The sequence below is a fragment of the Octopus sinensis genome, linkage group LG1, assembly GCF_006345805.1.
Source record: "Octopus sinensis linkage group LG1, ASM634580v1, whole genome shotgun sequence".
NCBI lineage: Eukaryota > Metazoa > Mollusca > Cephalopoda > Octopoda > Octopodidae > Octopus > Octopus sinensis.
In genome coordinates, this window is record NC_042997.1 from 204,617,702 (window position 1) to 204,632,803 (window position 15,102).

Consider the following 15,102-nt stretch of genomic DNA (forward strand, 5'->3'; position numbering starts at 1 on the left):
GATGGTAGTATTGGTGGTTTGTAGCGACTGAAGATACTTTCTCTCTTGGCGTGAAAGTGAGCATAGTGATGAGTGACATGGAATGGAAAGTGAGAGTTTTGGTGGATATGTTCTTGGTGAATGCCTTGTGGAACTGGATGCAAAGCAGGTAGCATGTATGGCGGCTTCCTCAGGAGCACTGATCACAGAGCCATCACCATGATGGAAAACATATTTTCCATGCTGGCCTGCGTTGGATAGTTTGACAGGAGATGGCAAACTTGAGAGCTGCACTGGGTGCCATTATTTGTCTGTTTTGGTATGACTTTCATGGCTGGAAGAAGCCCTTTCTAAAGTCAACCACTTTGCAGAGTGTGCTGGGTGCTTTTTACATGGCACCAGCACCAGCAGGGTTGCTAAGTAGCTTGCAAGACAAAGACCTCTCAGTTGAGAGAGGGAGTGGAACCAAAAGAAATAGCTGTGTGGCAAGCAAGAGATTAAAGTCTGATAGAGGGACAGAGATACTTGTCTTACAATAGAGGAGACACTTGGCTACTTCAGGAAGGAGAAGAAAGTGGGAGAGACTTAGGGAGAAAGATAGAGACAGTCAGAGAGAGAGAGAGAGGGGAGATGGAGAGAGAGGGAGAGAGAGAAAGAGAGAGAGAGAGATATAGAGAAATAGATGGTGTTGGAAATGTACTGGCGTCTACACAAGGAGTCTACCCACGGAGAACTGTGGGGGTGGAGTATAAGTAGTACAAAGGGGATAGAAAGGGATGTTCCATAAGAGTGTGAGGGAATATGTTTAGAGAGCTTGAGGAATGTGTCCCCACCTCTCTGCCAACACTTCAGATGGTTCAAATGCTGGTCTTCTATGAGTTGCAGTACCAGGAAAAAGAAACCAAACTTGTAGGGTGGGTGGTTTTCTCCACAAGTTGTATGTTCTATCTTTTTTCACTTATTTGAACTTTTGTGGCTTAGTAACTTGTAAAATACTTAGTGGTGGTGTTGGGACTTAGTGCAGTGATTTTTTTTTGGGGGGGGGGGTATAGAGGAGTACAGTGAAGTATATGTATTATCAAGAGTAGTTGGTGTAGAACTAGCAGAGCTCCTACTAATCTCCTGACTTGATGTGCCATAACAACTGGTGGGTATAGAACCTTGAATAGAATGTGGACATGTGGTTGGTAATGGTGATAAGGTTGTGGTTGATCAAGTCAATAGATACTGGAATGGTTATAGTTTGGTGGAGGTGAGAAAGAGATCAATGTCGTTTGGTGTCTGACATTTAGGGATGTATGTCAGGGATGAAAGTAAATATTTTAAAGAAATAAGGATTTCAAAGGATTCAGTTTCTATACTGACAGTTATCAGCAGGGAATGAGTGGGAGAGCAAAGAAGAGTTATGAACTGTAAAGTCTATGGCTCTGGTGAAAACTGAAGTGAGACGTCGAGGTGGAAGAGTAAATTCTACATATGCAGTGAAATCTCTTCTAAGAGTGAAGTCCATGTGTAATCTGGACAGCAGAGATGGCCTATGTGTAAGGTTCATGAGATTTGTCTTGGAGAGGAATACCATGTGTTGATTGTATGTTAGTAAGAATTGCTGTTTGAGGGCAAGGTTGGACTGGAGTCAATGGATGTTAGAGAACAGGAGGAAGAATTATGTAGCAGTTTTAGAATTAGTTTTTGGCATCTATGGAAATGTAGAGGATGTCTATATTATGAAGTAAGGATGATATTTATATGGAGCTGGGTGTGAATGCTTGCAAAAGAGCAAGCACTGGTGAGCCAGAAGATGGTGTTGAACTAAGTGGTGTGATGCACCAGGGCTAAAGCAGTTTTTATCATAAGTCTGAGAGATCAAACCTAACTTGGGGCTAAATAACAAAAAACAACAACAACAACATTCTTGTAGTTTTTTTTTTATGATTTAGTCATAGGAAAGATGGTACTGCCCTTGATCTATTGCAGTGTTTCTGAAGATGGTGGTGGGCAAAGAGAGGGAGAAAAGCCCAACTCAAGCTTATTCTCAGTCAAGGAACCTGGTTCAAATGCTCACAACTCTTTCTCTGTAGACATTGATATGACACTAAATTTCTCACTCAAATACAAAAATGCATAATTTACTCATGTTTCATCATTTCCAAGGGAATTTTTTTCATCCCTGGTTCACCATCCAATCTCTCGTCCTTCCTCAGCCATGATAACCTCCTCCCCTCCCCCACCTTCAGTAACTGTTCACTTGACAGCCTGCCATCTCATAGCACAACACTTCCCACTAACCGTCAATTGTCTCCTATTGTGAGATCTATTCCTTAACTGTTCACTTGATTGATAAATCTCTCAGAATCTTTACTTTCAAAATTACCATTTTTTTTTACATATAAACCTCCCAGAGTATCTCTCCTATTTCTCATTACTTTGATCTCACTTTTGAGTTATAAATTGTGTACATAATATTTCAATCCACCCACCTACCTACCTACCTACCTACCTACCTACCTACCTACCTACCTAACTACCCACCCACTCACCTATGTACATACGTACCTACCTACCTACCCACCCACCCACCTACCAACCTGCATCTATAAATTACTACATAACTATATGTGTAATCACTCAACCTTTTAGAAATAGTAGCCAAATTTTCACCAAATTATATCCTACCATCTTAAAAATAAAAACACAAGCATTTTTACAGTGAGTCTTTCACTTGTGGTTGTATTTGCAACAGTTTATTATTCCTATTATTGTTGTCGTTTTGGTGGGTGAGAACATCCCTCATGATGGTGCAGATGGAACTGGATTATTACCAAATTTTCTTTTTGATATATTTTACAAACAGAGAATTTCAATACATTAAGATGTTTAACCCAGTACCTGGGATAGATAGATTTGTCTTTCAAACAACATCCTATTTTAATTTCTTGTTTTCCTCAATGAGAAAAGCAGTGAGTTGTTTGTTAACAAGGAAGGAAACCTTCGAACAAATAGATACAAAATCTAAAGAAGATAAACAAAATAAAAATTTTAAAAAAAACAGGATAAAAAATATGGTGATAAAACAAAGATACACCTGAAAAAATAAAGTCAAAATTTCATATCTCAAAGCAAATTTGTTTGACATAAAAGTGATAACAGCAACACCCACACCACATATACACACATATTTGTTGGCAAACAGAAAATAAAGACAACGTTGGAGCTCATACATAGACATTGGCATCAAGTGAGAAATACAGACATGAAGACAACAGTTTTACCCAAATCATTGGCAACAATTTCTAAGCATGATCAGATCACAGTCCTAAATAGAGCTGGAGAAAAATCCTATTTGAAAGGACTCAATAGAATTTATTTAGGAATGGGCAATGAGAAAACTGATCTGCTTTGTCACTTGAAGGCAGGTGGGGTCTTTATGTCTGCCTTTATACAGCCAGTGAAGGGAAATTCTGACAGATGTAAAGGTAATCATTGAGTACACAGAGTGGGTTAAAGCTTATGATATTATTTTTCTGACCACCAAGACAAAGGGAAAGGTGCAGAGATAGCCAGGTCTTATGCATAAACCTCTCTAAATGAGCTTGAGCCCCAGTAATATAAAGGTAACAGTTGGAAATCTAGACCCCTGGTTAATTGTTGTCTTTGAAGAGCAATAAAGGTAAGTGAAAGGTGCATAAGAAACAAGGAGCAATATATAGTTGGGAGAGATTGTAATGGATTTGTAGGTCTTTATTGATCTTCAATACTGCAGTGCTTTACTAGAGCTGTGCTCAGTTGATGGAGCAGATGGAGGGCATAAGATGGTACAGAAATAAAAATCAGTTTTTAGAGCTGTGATAACAAGAGCCATGTAAGGGCTGTTGTTACCAATGAAGGGCTGGTGGAGCAGAGAAAAAGGCAAGGCAGTAGGAGAAGCAGAAGATTCTAATTTCTAGAGCATAGTTGGTTACAAATCTGGTTGCAGCCCTTGCACAGCCTCTTCATCCTATGATGAGCAGAACATATTGGACTTGTGACCACCACATCACATCACACTTTGAAAGTTATGCATTTGCAATCCAAGAACAGGAGATTGCTACTAAATACCAAATCAACAAAAGAGACAGCGAAGGCCTTGGAGTTTCAAGATGCAACTGTAAATGTAGTTTGTGTCATACTTCTGTGGAAGACATCACACATATGACTAGCAGCTGTCCAAAAATGTCATCAAAGTACTACCTCCCTATGTGACATGACGTTTTGTGAAACCATATACAATGTCACACTATCAGACATCCCCTACTCCCTACTCCTGGCATAGGTGCCAGGAGTGAGTGGAGACTGTCCTGAAATAAATATAGAGAATCCCCCTGTTATATAATATGTACAAAAATACCAGCACAAGAAATACTGGTGGAACATTGCCATCAAAAAATCTGTGAAGTGTAAGCCTAACAGGCCAGATATTGTTGTTTGGAACAGACAAGAAAAAGTATGTACCACCATTGAGATCAGTTGTCCTACTGATATGAATAACTCTTTGAAAATCAAAGAGAAAGAATAACTATGGACAACTGTTTCAAAACCTCCAGCTTCTATATTTGGATTACAAATTTATATTTATACCATAATAATTGAAACACTTGGTTTCATAGGTAAATACCTAATTGCCACTCTAGATAAACTTGGATTTTCAGAAAAAGAAATCAAACAGCTGATTTGCACATTACAAATACAATCTATAAGTGGAACATTAAAACTATGCAAGACTTTGACATTGTTTTAGTTAGGTGGCGAGCTGGCAGAAACGTTAGCATGCTGGGCGAAATGTGTAGCCATATTTCGTCTGTCATTACGTTCCGAGTTCAAATTCCGCTGAGGTCGACTTTGCCTTTCATCCTTTCGGGGTCGATAAATTAAGTACCAGTTATGCACTGGGGTCGATGTAATCGACTTAATCCGTTTGTCTGTCCCTGTTTGTCCCCTCTGTGTTTAGCCCCTTGTGAGTAGTAAAGAAATATATATACAAAGATGGCACTTTGTATCTTTGTTAGAAAGCAGCTCCTTCTTCAGAGGAAGAATTTAAATAATTAAAAACAGAAGAGAGAGAGAAACATACATCATCATCATCATTGTTGTCATCATCATTGTTGTCATCATCATTCAACATCTGTTTTCCATGCTGGCATGGGCTAGACAGTTTGACTGGAACTGGTAAGCTGGAGAGCTGCACCAGATTCCAATTTGATTTAGCATGGTCTCTACAGCTGGATGCCCTTCCTAATGCCAACCACTCCAAAAGTGTAATGGATGCTTTTTACATGCCACCGGTATGGGTGCCAGTTATGTGACACCGGCATCAGCCATGACTATGGTTTCACTTGGCTTGATGGGTCATCTCAGGCATGGCATATCGCCAAATGCCTCAGTCACTTGTCATTGCTTACATACATATCTTGGTATGTTTGCATGCATGCTGACGACCGCTCTGTTCAAAGTCTCTCTTGACCAGAAATGGCCTGAACTCTTTGTATGACTACCCTCCCTGTACATAACTCCCTGTCCTCCTACATGGCCTTGCTTTTGCTTTTTGAGCCAATAAAAATTGAATTGAATTGAATTAAATGCAGGTTAGCTTGCTTAATATAGTTTGCTGAAAATGTTTACAAAGCAGTCAAAACTAAATCTGTAATTGTAAGAAAGGTTATTAATATTAATGAAAATTACCTGTAGAAAGAGTAAGAGGGAGAACTTAATTGACCCAGAAATTAAACAGAGAGATGCAGAGTGTGGGGTACATGTATGTCACATTCTTCCAGCTTCAGTTTGTTAATAATTCTGCACTCTTAATGCCCAAAATAATTTCAGGTTTCTATTGACCCTTGCATGGCCACTTAAACTACCTCAGCAGTCAATATTGATTACATTGCCACACCCTGGTCTAGAACACATTTCAGAAAGGTTGAGTTTGGTTTAAGAAAGACAGGTTTGTGTCTTCCATCATAATTAACAAAGAGTAACTAAGAAGGAAGGGGCAATAACAGACTACAAAGTTAACACTGTCTATTACTCAATGAAATATGATTAAGACACAAATCATTTGTACTTGGCTGACATCACTCTAGATTTAAAATAGATACAACAAAATCATTTGCGTAATTTGTTTTAGTGCCTTAGAAAACATTTGTTGGCGATATCCTTACTGTAACCATATTTTATGGGAGGATATTTATAGTGTTACACTAAAATAGAAGACAAGACTGCAGTGTCCGAGAATCAATGCTGCTTCTGTTTTGTGGCAGGGATGATATCAGAGATGCTTAGTATTGAGGAAAACAGGTTTCATTTTAGAATAAAATATGACGTAAGTTTCTAGAGTTATCAGGCACCTGAACCATACAAAAGTTATATTAATTGACTCACCTGCCATTTACTTACTTTGCATATATATTGTGTCTGTGTGTGTGTGGGTGTGGGTGTATATATATATATATAATATATATATATATATATATATATATATATATGTATTATATATATGTGTATTTGTGTATCTTTATCTTTCTCTCTCTCTCTCTCTCTTCTCTCTCTCTCTCTCTCTATATATATATATATATATATATATATATATATATATATATATATACATGGACAACGGAAATTAAATGATGTGGATGGTGATGATGTATGCGTACGTATAGAGTACACACACACACATACACATATATGGAAATAATTGGCTGCTATTCAACATGTTAGTTATTCTCCAGAGTTTTCTTGTACTTTTCACACCAAAACATTTGGACCAGAAGATTGAAGATTTTAGAATTAGTAAATAATAATAATGATGATGATGATGATACCACCACCACCACCACCACCACCACCACCAACAGCAACACTAGAAGTGGCAGCAGCAACAACAACAGCAACAACAATAATAAAAATGATTTCTTCATCAACCACAAAGGATTTATATAAAGGAAAGCATTAAGGACTGTAAAGGACAAAACATTGAGTGTACTGTTGTGTGTGCTTGTCTGTGATGGTGTGATGGTTTTGTGTGTAAACAGGTTTAATAAAAAAGAAAAAAGAAGGAGGTAATATTAAATTATAATAATGAGTATAGGCGCAGGAGTGGCTGTGTGGTAAGTAGCTTACTAACCAACCACATGGCTCCGGGTTCAGTCCCACTGCGTGGCATCTTGGGCAAGTGTCTTCTGTTATAGCCTCAGGCCAACCAAAGCCTTGTGAGTGGATTTGGTAGACGGGAACTGAAAGAAGCCTGTCGTATATATGTATATATATATGTATGTGTGTGTGTATGTTTGTGTGTCTGTGTTTGTCCCTCTAGCATTGCTTGACAACCGATGCTGGTGTGTTTACGCCCCTGTCACCTAGCAGTTCGGCAAAAGAGACCGATAGAATAAGTACTGGGCTTACAAAGAATAAGTCCCAGGGTAGATTTGCTCGACTAAGGGCGGTGCTCCAGCATGGCCGCAGTCAAATGACTGAAACGAGTAAAAGAGTATTCTTCAATAGGGAAGAGATGCTCATTGTAATGATCATTGAAAAAGCCCATAAAACCATGAGTGCCTCTTAAAAACTCCATGAAACCATGGATACCCTTTCTCAATTCCAATGTCCAATTTACAGGTGTATTCTTAGGGCAGGCCTGTTCACTCATATCATGCATGTCACTCTCATCCACCTTTCAACACAATGGCTGGAAGGCAACACTTCCCTCTCCACCCTTACTTCGAGTAAAACTTGAAGAAGTTGATGAGGGATTGACCAAAACAGAAAATCTTCAGCCTCTTCAATCTCATCCACCATACACTCTCTTTTGCTATGGCCACTAGGCATATAAAAAATACCTACTCTTCTTGGTTAAAAAAAGGTGGCAGGGCAATCTTCATGATAGATTCAGTTGATAGCTGGATCTGTCCTACATATGACGGGTGATGTTTGACAAATCCACAGATCAACAATACCATGGCACTGGACATGTGTGTGTGTGTAGGATGATTTCATTACCCAGAATGAATCTTGGACATGCTTGGCTGATTGCACTTCTGTGCCTATAGAGTTTATCTTGAACTGGCAATACTTCCCAGTAGCACTATCAGGTTAGGGATTTCTGGAAATTAGCCATGGACCACAACTTGAAAGTCCTTTGGAAAAGACAAACTACTTGACTTCCCCCAATAACCAGAGTTTCTCCAAGAATGTTGTCCCTCTTGCCTACCACTCATCCCCCATAGAACTCCAATGTGGAACTTCCATCGACTGCATTGTTGGCTGAGGGCTGTGGGCATTTGTCAACACTCCAGGTGCAAGTGCCCTTTCTTGATCCAGGACTGTAGCTCCATGAATGAGATGAGCTACAGAAAATCCTGTCTGACAACATTTGCATGCCATCAAAGAAACACTGGAAATGTTGCAGCCTTAGTACATATCAGCACATCATTAGCTGCATCATATCCAGTCTTCCACTCAGTGGCTGCTGACTACAAATGGACCATCTGACTAGCAGAACTCATCTCTTCTGCAGAAAGTGGACGAGAAAGCATTCCCCTTTGATCAGCATTGAAGTAGCGCAAGAGACGATGATCAGGTGATAATAGATGACGCAAATAATGCATGTATTTGCCAACTTTACCTGACCCTTCAGGGACAGCTTCCTCTCTGTCCATTTCTTGGTGAGATTGGCTACCTCGCTCATCATCTTCCAGTTCTTGTCCATCTGGAGGTCCAGACCAAACCAAACCAAACCCTGAGTAATTTAAATGGTCTTTCTGTCCAGCACCCTATGATGATGTTGGTCAGCATAGACCTGCCTCTCCAGATGCTGGGCTGCAGGCCCACTTCTCCTGATTCATCTTTGCTTCAGTCCTTTAGGGTAGTGCCAGTCTCCTCAATTTTGGAAATATCTGACATTATTACACAGACATCATCCACACAAGCTGACATAAATCTTCTGTATCCTAGTTCACATGTGATGCCCCTTGAAACATCCAGCTTCCACAGTAATGGTTCAAGAGCCAGCATGTACAGAATGAGTAAGAGTGGGCATTCTTGATGGACCAAACATGCAATGCTAAAGGATTCCAATAGTTATTTATTTTGATCACCAAACAAATGTTGCTGTACATTGCAGAGATTCAGACTCTGAAAATGGGAACCAAACTGTCCACTGCGAGGACAGCCTCCAAGTATTGGTGATTGTCCCTATTGGAAGCTTTCCATTCCAGGTTCCTTATCTACCCTCCCTATGATGTACCACATGAGGTGGTGGTTAACATGGATAGATCAGTTTAGGATGGTGCATGTTTGTATATTACTGACCAGTCTATCAATGACAAGCACCAATCTCCTTGCCAACAGTTTGACAAAAATCTTGTAATTTGCATTTAGCAGAGTTAGGGGCCTAAAGTTATTTATTTTCTCTCAGCAGTACCACTACACCTTGGCTCACCAGACTGGAAATTCTCCCATTTTGGTGCCAATTAAAATAGACAAGAGATCACTGAACGAGTCTGGCATATAGAAATAAAGCTTGAAGGACAGAGCATCCAACCCTGGGACCTTGTGCAGCTAGCCCTTGTGCAGTTAGCCATTGTGTTATGTACGTCTTTGGCTGTTATTGGCATTTTGCTAAAAATTCTTTCTATATTAAACAAAAGGCCTGAAAATTTTTGGGAAGGGGCTTGTCAATAACATCACCCCACTGCTTGAATGGTACTTATTTCGTTGACCCTGAAAGAATAAAAGGCAAAGATGGCCTTGGCAGAATTCGATCTCACAATGTAAGGCTGGAAGAAATGCTGCTAAGCATAAAAATAATGATGATGATGATGATAAAAGTCTGGACTGCACTGAAGTTGAAAGAAGTTAAAAGGTGGTATTTTCAAGAGGCATAGTGAGTCTTGAAGAAATTGCGATTTGAAGAAGAATGCTCAACTGGTATGAAAACAGCCAATCTAACCTGGATAGTTTGTGGTTTAGGCCTGTTTATTTATATAACGGAGGGGTATAAATGGATACAGTGGGGCTACCTCCCCTTTCTTTACTTAATCTTCCTTAGATAAGCAGCTTTTAATCATTATCAATATTTTTTTTATTGTATTTGCAACAGTTAGAGAAGAGAGATGGAGCAAGAGAGAGAAGTGAGGAGGCAATGAATGTGGAAGAGAGAGAGAGAGAGAGAGAGAGATGGGGGGGGGAGATAATGGCAGGTGGTGGGTTGGGGTGGCAAAAAAGAGGTGAAGTGAATAAAGAATATCATATATGACATTTTAGAGTTTCAAAGGAAAAAAAGAGAAAGAGATGAACAAGAAGGTGGTGGTGGTGATGGGTAAATTAAAACTATGGTGGAAGAGATGCATGGAGGTGATGATTAGAAAAAGGTGTTTACTTGGTGAGAAGGATGAAGAACTAATATATATATATATATAAATGAATAAATAAATAAAAATATAAAATAAATTGAAATTTTTTTTCTGAAAATCTTGTGGACCAAATTTTCCCAACTTGGTTGTGTGTTTGAGCTAGATAATTTATGACTAAAGAATCTCTGAAATATACAGTCTTTGAGATATTTACAGAATTATTTTGGGTTGAGTAAAAGAAGGGGAACAAAAACTAAAAGAAAAATTACATTTTGATAATAACAAGAGTGACAGAGACGTACCAAGATTTTGGTGGAAAACACAAATAACCAATGAAGTTGGTAATGCAATAGTTCTGACCAATTTCTTGTCTTCTTTTCACTATTAATGTTATTTTGGTTCTCTGAAACTACAAAAAAGAAGGATTATATGAGAATGTACATATCTGATTTAAATATTTTATTAATTTACCTCTTTATTTCACATTCAGTATCTAATTGGGAATATTCTTCAGTTATCAGGTGATCTGCCTGTCCTTAGTCATCATCGATGTTGTTGTTGTCACTATCTACTTTGTTATTGTTATTGCTATCGTTGTCATTATTGCCATTGTCACCATCATTGTTTAACGACTATGCTCATTGACATGAAGAGTTTGACCGGATCAAATGGGGGCAAAAGTTTCATGTCCTGTCTTCTTTAATATGATTTCTATGGCTGGATGCCCTTTCTAATACTAACCACTTTACAACATGTATTTGGTGCTTTTCTTGTGCCACCAACACGAATGAGGTTGCCATGCAGCTTGCAAGACTTTGAGCTTTGAAGGAAAAAGTGTTGAGAAACTATGCCTTAAGAATAAGGAGCAGAAAGTGGTAAAGTATGAAAGAAAAAGGCCAAAGCAGAACTGATTCCTAGATGTAGAGGAACTACAAGACTGTTCATGTTTTAGAAGAGAGTGGTGGGGCTGGAGAGTGATTGAGAAAAAGGAGTGAAGAAGTGTCGGAGTGGATTTTCAACACATGAGGTGGGTAGAAATCAGTGGGGCATAGGTGAGTGGGAGGAGTAGGGGATGTCTAATAGCGTGAAGAAGCAGAATAGAAATGATGAGATAGTAAACAGGAGAAGAAAGAGAAATGACATGCTGTTGGGTTGTTTGCAGGAGTGGACGGTGAAGAGAGAGGCAGGTGCAGTGTATGAGGTGGGTGAGACATATGGTGGGGGAGGAGAGGAGAGATAATTTGATGGCATGGTGAGGGGTGGTGATCAGTGAAACTATGGGTGGAGAGAACCAGGAAACTTCATCACTTAAACTAAGAGTAGTTGTATTCTTTCTCACTATGATTCTGTCCTATGTAGGGACAGTGGAACATTTCTGGGTTATTTTTATTTAATTTACATTGATGGCAGCCATGTCGGTGGTGGGTGGAAGTGACCGGGTTTTCAATAAGTGTTATGTGTGCTGCTGCTTTGATATTTCTAACTTTTCACTAGAATTCTTTATCAATTATGGAAATTTCCTTTAGCATATTCTATGAACTTTCTCTGGCAATTTCCTGTAGTGGTGAAACTCTGTCCTTCAATGATAAAGATTTAATTGTTTGATCAAGTGAACTACCTGTTACTGAAGAAGTGTGGAAGTGGCTGAGAAATCCACAAACACATTCACCCTAAAGGTAATTCTCAAGCAGAACCAACACAACACAACACAGAGGGTGACAAGACTTCTTTTTGAATTACAGGTACACTCCACCCTACACCTGATGGACTTCTATATAGTTTCCATCAGCCCGATTTCACTCACAGCATATGGATCAACCTGAAGTAATAGTCAGTGACATTTGCCCAAGATGCCATACAGTATGATTGAACCCATGATCTTGTGGTTGAGAAGCAAACTTCTTAACCATTCACCCATACTATGCCTACCCCCTGTTATAGAGACAGAATGCATTTGTTAGACCTGTAGATCTGCAGCCTAAGAATGGCTGCAGATCTTATGTATTAGATATTCTTGAGTGTAATTAATTTCTTATTAATTACACTCATCGTTTAAGTGGTTTTGTTTCCACTGATATTTGGATTCATGCTCTGCTGCTATTCTTCAATACAAAAATGCTAGTGTATGGTTATCTAATACTTCATCTGAAACATCTTCTTTCAACAAACTGTGCTCTTATTGTAGTGACTCACTGAAACACAGTGGTTTTAAGGATAGGATTCATCATCATCATTGTTCAACGTCCACCTTCCATGCTGGCATGGGAGGGACAGTTTGACAGGAGCCGGCCAGGCAGAAGCCTGCACTAGACTTCTGGGACTGTTTTGGACGGATTTTTACAGCTGGATGCCCTTCCAAATGCCAACTACTTTACAGTGTGGACTGGATGCTTTTTAAGTGGCACCTGCACTGATAGGGTCACCAAGTACCTTGCAAGACCAAAAAAAAAAAACTTTTGAGAGTGAAGGGGACATTGGAGGAGTTGATATTGTGTTAGATGATGAAAGGTTAGAGCGAGACAGAGACACAGATTATTTACAAAAATAATAATGATGATAATGGTGATGATGATGGTGATAATGATGATGACAACAACAATGACAACAATAATGATGATGATAAGTAATGATTTTTAGACAATGAAAAATAGAAAAGGCAATAATATACATTTTTGTTCACTGTTTGGCATTAAAGTGTATATAAGATATAAGATTTTAAAAACAAATACTGCTTGATTAAGTTTTAGTCATACACAGAAATTTGCTACAAAAATACTATGTATTAATAGTAAAAATATTTGATGCATATCTACATACAGTTTTTATTATTTGTTTTAACCTTGTAAAATGTCTGTTAGATAATTTGTATTTTGAAAATGGTTTTCAAAAGTATTTACAGTAATGATTTGGTTTCTGAAGATGAGATTGATTTGATGACTAAGAACCCATTTTTAAATAGCATCAACAAACTTTCAAAAATCTTGTAAGCTATTTTGACTTAAATTTGTCAACATGTATCTAAAAAAAAAATAACAATATCAGAACTTCAAAAACATTTGGAAGATGGTATGATGGTTGAAATATTTGCATTTCTGAAAATGTGAATATATTACTCTAGAGGATTCAGTCATAAATAGACATTCTGAGCCAACATAACTTGGTTGCCATAAACTGAATTAGTTTGTTAGGAACATACCCAACACTTAAATACACACATATGCACACATGCACACACACACACACACATATGTATATACATATACATACACACACACATACACTTATATATATAAATAGGAAATAGTGGCACAACAAGGTAATAATGTTTGCTAGAAATAGCAGTTGATAACCATACGGTGCTATATAAAGCTGGAAAATAATACTATTGTATTGTAATAATATTTATATATGTATATATATATATATATATAACATAAGGACTCACTGAGGCAATGGCTAGTGACCGAGACCTTTGGAAATATGGTGTGCTTGAGAAGACCGGGCAAACCAAGTGAGACCATAACCCATGCCCTATGCCAGGGGTGTAACCAGCCCACTTATGCATACCTTTCTTTAATTGGACATTAAACTCTGCTTGCGAAGACCTGTTGAGGCAAGTGAAATCGAAATCAAATTCGCTGAGGTGGCCGATGACAGCACCACCTGACTGGCATCCGTGCTAGTGGAACGTTAAGAGCACCATCCAAGTGTGATCGTTGCCAGGGCCGCTGACTGGCTCTTGTGCCGATGGCATGTAAAAAGCACCATTCGAGTGTGATTGTTACCAGCATCGCCTTACTAGCACTTGTGCTGGTGGTATGCGAAAAACAACATTCGAGCGAGGTCATTGCTAGTGCCACTGGACTAGCTACTGTGCAGGTGGCATGTAAAAAACACCATTTGAGCACGGCTGTTGCCAGCACCATCTGACTGGCCCTCATACCGGTGGCACTTAAAAGCACCCACTATACACTTGGAGTGGTTGGTGTTAGGAAAGGGCATCCAGCTGTAGAAACTCTGCCAAATCAGATTGGAGCCTGGTGCAGCCATCTGATTCACCAGTCCTCAGTCAAATCGTCCAACCCATGCTAGCATGGAAAGTGGACGTTAAACGATGATGATGATGATGATGATGTATATATATTTATTGGTATATATATGTGTGTGTATATATATATATATATATCAGTCCGAGATGTATCGCTAATGGTAAATGTTTTTGATTTTCACTCTCGATAAATCTATCCTTTTTTTGTGCCCCTAGCACTTGGCATCCTTATTTAGGAGCCCTTAATTATATTTCTATATGAATAATATTTTTCTGTATGAATAATATTTTGTCTAATGACTAATTTGTCTTTTGTGCTGGGCCACTGGTAGTAATCTATGTTATTACCCTTTGTTTACATATATATATATGTTACCAATGCCGGTGGCATGTAAGAGAACCATCCGTTCGTGACCATTGCCAGCGCCGCCCCGACTGGCCTCGTGCCGGTGGCATGTAAAAAGCACCATCCGTTCGTGTCTGTTGCCAGCCTCGCCTGGCCCCCGTGCCACCGGCACGTAAAAAGCACCCACTACACTCACGGAGTGGTTGGCGTTAGGAAGGGCATCCAACTGTAGAAACACTGCCAGATCTGACTGGGCCTGATGAAGCCTTCCGGCTTCACAGACCCCAGTTGAACCGTCCAACCCATGCTAGCATGGAAAATGGACACTAAACGATGATGATGATGATGAT

The 15,102-nt window shown here is 39.0% G+C and overlaps 1 protein-coding gene and 1 long non-coding RNA gene across 24 annotated transcripts in view; one reads left to right on the top strand and one right to left on the bottom strand.

The window, feature by feature from the left end:
• The window catches only part of LOC115209260 (tripartite motif-containing protein 45), a 273,682-nt gene that overhangs the window by 225,370 nt on the left and 33,210 nt on the right, over nucleotides 1-15,102 (bottom strand). For all 23 annotated transcript variants that reach the window (XR_005001759.1, XR_005001763.1, XR_005001758.1 and 20 more), the window contains exon 2: nucleotides 10,661-10,767. The gene's annotated coding sequence lies outside the window, so the exon portion shown is untranslated. The remainder of the gene's footprint in view (nucleotides 1-10,660; nucleotides 10,768-15,102) is intronic.
• Nucleotides 3,858-15,102, top strand: part of LOC118765875 — a 15,396-nt gene continuing 4,151 nt past the window's right edge. The window contains exons 1-2 of the long non-coding RNA XR_005001772.1: nucleotides 3,858-3,868; nucleotides 6,740-6,746. This is a non-coding gene — a long non-coding RNA (uncharacterized LOC118765875). The remainder of the gene's footprint in view (nucleotides 3,869-6,739; nucleotides 6,747-15,102) is intronic.